A 6,185-nucleotide genomic window follows, 5' to 3' on the forward strand; every position below is an offset into this window, starting at 1 on the left:
ACATGTTAGCACCCTTACTTGAAGATTGAAAGAGAAGACATCAATTCAAAAGAGATCAACTCAAGTGGTATAAATTTGTTTTTCCTTTGATCTTGAGTTTAATAGGTATGTTGTACTATTAAGAGAGATGCATCATGTTGATAGATAATCATTCATAAGTGCTCATGCCAACCCATGTGAGTTTTGAGTGTTTGAGAGACAAAAGAGCTAACCTATTTTTTGCTGGTCTGGCAATACCTGATACCGGACGTGTCCGGTATTTGCCCAGCAATGATAAAGTTGTTGTTCTCGGGTTGGTTCGTCGAGAGTTCCGACGGTCGGGAGTTCCGATGTCTCGTGCTTAACTGACTTGGAGAGTTCACTATCCTGGTCATACCAGACGTGTCCGATATTTATACCGAACATGTCCAGTATGGATAGCCAGAGGCCAACGACTAGTTTTCAAATGCCTTGAGGGTCGGGAGTTCCGGCATGCATTGAGAGTTCTGACACCTCACATACTTTAACCCAGTTACCATAGTTTTCAAATGTGCTGAGGGTCGGGAGCTCTGACGCCTCACAACGTCACTGTAACTCAGTTATCGTTGGTGCAGTGTAAGTCATACCAGATGTGTCTGGTATGTCTGTTATGGCAACGGCTATAAAACGGCTAGTTTTTCCAAAGGGCTATAAATACCCCCAAGCCTCCACCTTTGGAGGCTACTGTTTCTGCTTATATACATACATGTTTTTGAGCCTTGCAAACACTCTCCAACCCTATCTTAGTGAGTGATTCATCCAATTGCCAAATTCATTTGTGGGTTAAGAGAGAATTTCAAAAAGAGAGCAAGCCACCACTTGAGCACTTGTGCATATTGTCTATTTCATGATATGCATTTGTTACTCTTAGACTCTTCGGTCCTAGACGGCTAGGCGTCGCTGGAGAGCACCCGAGAGATTGTGGTGTGCCTCAGAAAGTTTGTAACGGTCGATTCCACCACCTCGGAATCAACTAGTGGAAGGAGGAAAAGGAGTTGGAAAATACTCCGGCTAGAGTGACCTTCGTGGTACCCTCTAGGGCTGACCTTCGCTGGGTCGCCCGCAGCCCCCTCAATGGAGAGTAGGACTCAAATGAGTCCAAACTTCGGTAAAACAAATATAGTGTCTCAATTTACATTTCATTTGATATTTGTGTTGCTCTAGCTTTTGTGCAGGTTCTCTACGTATCTTGTCATCTCTAGTAGGTACTTGCAGTTTGGTTGGAAGATAGAAATCGAAAGGAGCAAGTTTGGGGCTGTTCCACTGAAACCGTGTATACCGGACATGTCCGGTATTGGTTCCTATGCCAGGCTGTTCTTCAGAACACGTGTGTACCGGGCACGTCCATTATACCTACCGAACGCGTCCGGTATTAGAGTTCAGTGCTGAATTTGTTTGATCCGTATTCTAACTCTTGTGTTGCAGGTTCTAGGCTCCTAGATTTATTTAGTATCTTTTACATACTGTATGGCTAACTTGTGAGGGGTGGTATTACTCTTATTTGGAGTTTTCATTTTGGAAACTCCCTTTACTAATCATTTCCGCATTTAAAGGTGTTAATTTTTAGAAACGCCTATTCACCCCCCTCTAGGCGGCATCCTAGGTCCTTTCAGCCAGCTATAGGTCAAGCAGCATGCAGAAGGCTAATGACAAAGGCAATCAATATCCCTCTTCATGGGAGATGAAGGACCGCAAGTGCAAGGGAGACCTCATCGACGCGACAGACAAGAGTAGCAACAAGCAGAAGCAGAATCCCAACAAGTTCCTCAAGATGATCAACGGTCCCTGTCTAAACCACGGATACACAGTAACACATCTCGCTAAAGATTGCACATCCATGAAAAAGTTATTCACAGGGTAGTTCAATGACGAGAACACAAAGAAGGGCAAGAAGAAGGATACACTCGTAGATGATGAAGGCAACAATGACCACAAAAAGTACTCGGAGGTCCATGACATGATGCTCAACTTCGTCGGCCCAAAATCTTACGGGAACAAGAGGACGCTGAAGCTCACAGTGCGTGAAATCAACATCATGGCGCCGCTTGTCCTCGTCTACCTCAAATGGTCTGAAAGGGCGATCACCTTCGACAAGAACAATCACCCTAGCCATGTCCTAGAGCCTGGGCACTTCTCCCTCTAGTGGTCGAACCACTAGTGGCAGACGTTCAGATGACTAGACTCCTCATGGATGGAGGTAGTAGGATCAACATACTCTACAAGGATGCCTTTGACAAGCTCAAGATCAGGGAATTAGAGCTTTGACCCTCCGACACACCGTTCCATGGAGTCATCCCGGGCAGGCACGTGATGTCGTTCGGGAGGACCACCCTCAAGGTCATGTTCGACGGTGACTGCAACTTCAGGACTGAGAGGCTCTCCTTCGAAGTGGTAAGCTTCAGTGACCCCTACAACTCCATCATCAGGAGGCCATGCTACTCCAAGTTCTTGGTTGTCCCGAACTACATACGCCTACTTCAAGCTTAATATGCTGAGCCCCGTGGCTCATCATGGTGTCTAGAAGCTTCAAGAGCTCATACAAGTGCGACTAGGAGTGCGTCGAGCATGTGGACCAGGTCATCACTGAAGAGGGGGTGGAACGCTAGTGGGGGCACTAGAAGAAACCGCTCGCCCAGGAGAACACTAGTGCTCTATACAAGCATTCACCCCATGGAGCGGCACCAAGCATATACCTCTTGAAGAGACCCTTACCACGAAGACCACCATCGTTGGCACTGTGCTGCCCCCCACATAGGAAAGCGTGTTCATCATATGCATCCTCATCAATAGAGGTGACGGTCTGTAGTAATGTCTAATCTGTCATCTGAACAGGGGAACAAAGTCCCTAAGGTCACCTTGATGGCCTGGTCTAAGGGTATCTTTTGGTGCAGTGGAACTCTATGCCAAACGCCTTTGTGGTCACCTCTATGGTCAACTAATTAAGGACAAAGTCAATAGTTTCAACACATGTCATTATATAACAAGTAGTCAAAGGGCTCAATCAGGAGGCATACAAGTCACCGCTAGAGAAGCGAGGATCGACAACATCGTAGAGTGTTGAACCGGAGAAAAGGGACCAAAGAGCTCAGTCACATCAAGAACAAAAGAATGCTCTACACGTGGTTGACCATACTCCAAATGGTTGGCATCCTTAACATGTGAACCAATAGGTTGTGAGACTGGTGACAAGTTGTGATGTCCTTGCCATTGTGATTTCCTTGTGTCGAAGACGCAGTTGTAATGTCTGCTGGCAACAAAACACCATGCCCTCCTCAAGGAGACATGGCCACAACTTCTGCCCAACTCCGACCATGCTTAGAATGGCGAGGTTGAACAGTAGGAGAGCATAAACTCGAAGTAGATGAGGGAGACTAGAAGCAGCATTGCTGCTCCCTATGCCTAGGACGATGACAACGAGTGTAGCAAAAGTACTTCCAATAGGAGCTAACTTGATGGTCATGGCCAAGACAATGATAGCATCTGCCTTTGAGCCCACGTTTTGAAGGCAAGGCTCTGCTGCACCTGTGTCTTTGACGGTGACGCTGAATGGAGAATGCACACCTTCCGGCCTCCGTTCAGGCCCCCTCATGGGGTGAACACTTGGATTAACTTCACCTTTTTCTTTGTTTTCCTATAAAATATGTATCTCGTCTCATGCCTGGATGATTGTATGATACTAGTAGTATGGCCAACTTTGCTAAGAGTAATGTTGAATGATACTTGAGTGTTCCTCTCCCTCCCAACAGTACTCGATGTCTCTCCCTCTTATTCTTCTCCATCTTCGGTCTCTCCCCCTCTTCTCTCCTAACTCCGGCGGGCTTAGAAGGGGCTCGGGGGTGAGCGGCGGTGGGGCGTCGCGAGGAAGAAGAAGTCAGGAAGAAAAAATCGGGTGTTGGGAGAGCCCAAAACAACCGAGTGTTGTATAGACAGACTCTTTTGCTAAAAATGTTGTATCACGTCTTGATGAAGTCGTCATGCATGTGCTAGCTAGTTACTACCTCCGTGTGAAAAAAATACAATTCTAGGCGCATTCAGTTAAAGTGTCTGAAGTTTAACCGAATATATAGATAAAAATATTAATATTTAACACATCAAATATATACATTATATAAAAGTATGTCTCATGACCAATCTAATGGGGCCTATTTTAGAATTGATTTTTGTTGTTGTTCGGAGTGAGTACAAGCTGCATTGAACCGGGGCCGTTGAGGTGAGCGGCCGGCCGGGCTGGAGAGACAAGGCAGGGGCGTTGATTGGGGGCCGGCATACGGCAGGAGGGCCGGGCGGCCAGCCGGCGCGGCGCCCGCCGGCGTGGCTCCACTGCAGGCAGCTCGTGCGCTCGCCCTCTGCGGACTGCGGCGCAGGCCGGCCGGGTAGTTCAATGTGAGGGAATCTCCTCCTGCCACACTCACCCAACTCACTGCGCGCGACCCTCATGCCGTCCAGAGAGCTGAGAGCGGCTTAATAAATGCCTGCGTCGTGGCGTCCCTATCGGTGGTTCCTCGCATTGATGCCAATGAGATTGTGCTTCAGTTTTGGCCTCATCATCAGTTATTACATGGGTTAACGTACGCCAGGCCTAGCTAGCTAATCCCGTCACGAAGACGACAAATGATCTCCAAGCTAAGCTAGCTTCATTTCTGCACCTGTCCGGTGTCGTGCAACTGACAAGGGCAAGCAAGCAAGCAGCTTTCCTGCATACGAGTATATGCGCATATCGATCGAGCTTTACATCAATCCTCCTGGTCGGCCGGATCGGAGCTGTCACGTAAAAACAATGCAGGCTTGGATCGTCACGACGAGCTCGAAGAGTGGCGTCCAGCTGCTTTAATCCCTATGTGGATCAAAGAGTGATGTTCAAGGAACAGTATCATCGTCGCCATGTCCAGATCCTATTGAGTTCGCGGCAAGGAATATATATATATATATATATACACACACACACATGGCAACGCTGTTCTACACCGCAAGCCAAAACTGACCTAAAAAAATACTAAATAGTACTGAATCACGTTCAGTATCAGTCAGTACTACACCCAGTACATCGAAATACTGAAACGCGATTGCTGAACAATACTGAATTTTGTTCAGTATAACAGTTTAGCGTAGAATAGTATTCTACACCTAGGGTGTAGAATAGCACGTGCGTGTGTGTGTATATATATATATATATATATATATATATATATATATATATATATATATATATAGAACTACTATCTATATATATATATATATAGAACTACTATCCTGTAGCTGGCTACAGAATAACTTATTCTGTAGCCACTTTGAGTTATGATAATTACTATGTTAATTTATGAGATTATAGTAACTCCTTACTAAGTGGTTTAATATAACGTTATGGTAAATATCTCCATGTGTTATAGTAACCCAACTATCGTAAATATGTATTGACATTATAGTAAATTAGTATATAAAATTATAGTAAATGGAAGTGGCTACAGAATAACTTATTTTATAGCCGGCTACTGAATAGCCTCTATATATATATATATATATATATATATATATATATATATATATATATATATATATATATATATATAATGATCAAAGTGTCCCAACTAGGAGTGTTTGGTTTTCCCTCCTAATTTTTAGTCCATATCACATTAGATATTTCGACACTAATTTAGAGTATTAAATATAGATTAATTACAAAACCAAATGAATAAATTGAGACTAATTTACGAGACGAATCTATTAAGTCTAATTAGTCTATGATTTGACAATTTGGTGCTACAGTAAACATTTGCTAATAACAGATTAATTAGGCTTAATAAATTCGTCTCGTAAATGACTTCTATAATTTATTTTATTATTACTATTAAACACTCTAAGCGACACCTCATATGACACCTCTTAAACTTTAAACTTTAGTCATGAATACAAACACCCGACGTAGTTGTTCGACAATATCTAGGCGTCTAGCTAGCTCCTGTATAGCCCAGTGGCATCGACACTTTCACTCTCACTTTCTTTCGTCCAATCGTCCTATGCATGTCATTAGGTTGCAATGCATCGACGACATGCCTGAGCGAGCAGCTACTCTATAAATACCGTGCAATCAACAACGCCAAGCCATCATCATGCAGGCTAGGCTACACATCGTTTATTTTTTTATCAATCAAGGGCCATGTTTAGATTGC

Source organism: Miscanthus floridulus, chromosome 2, assembly GCF_019320115.1.
Source record: "Miscanthus floridulus cultivar M001 chromosome 2, ASM1932011v1, whole genome shotgun sequence".
Taxonomy (NCBI): domain Eukaryota; kingdom Viridiplantae; phylum Streptophyta; class Magnoliopsida; order Poales; family Poaceae; genus Miscanthus; species Miscanthus floridulus.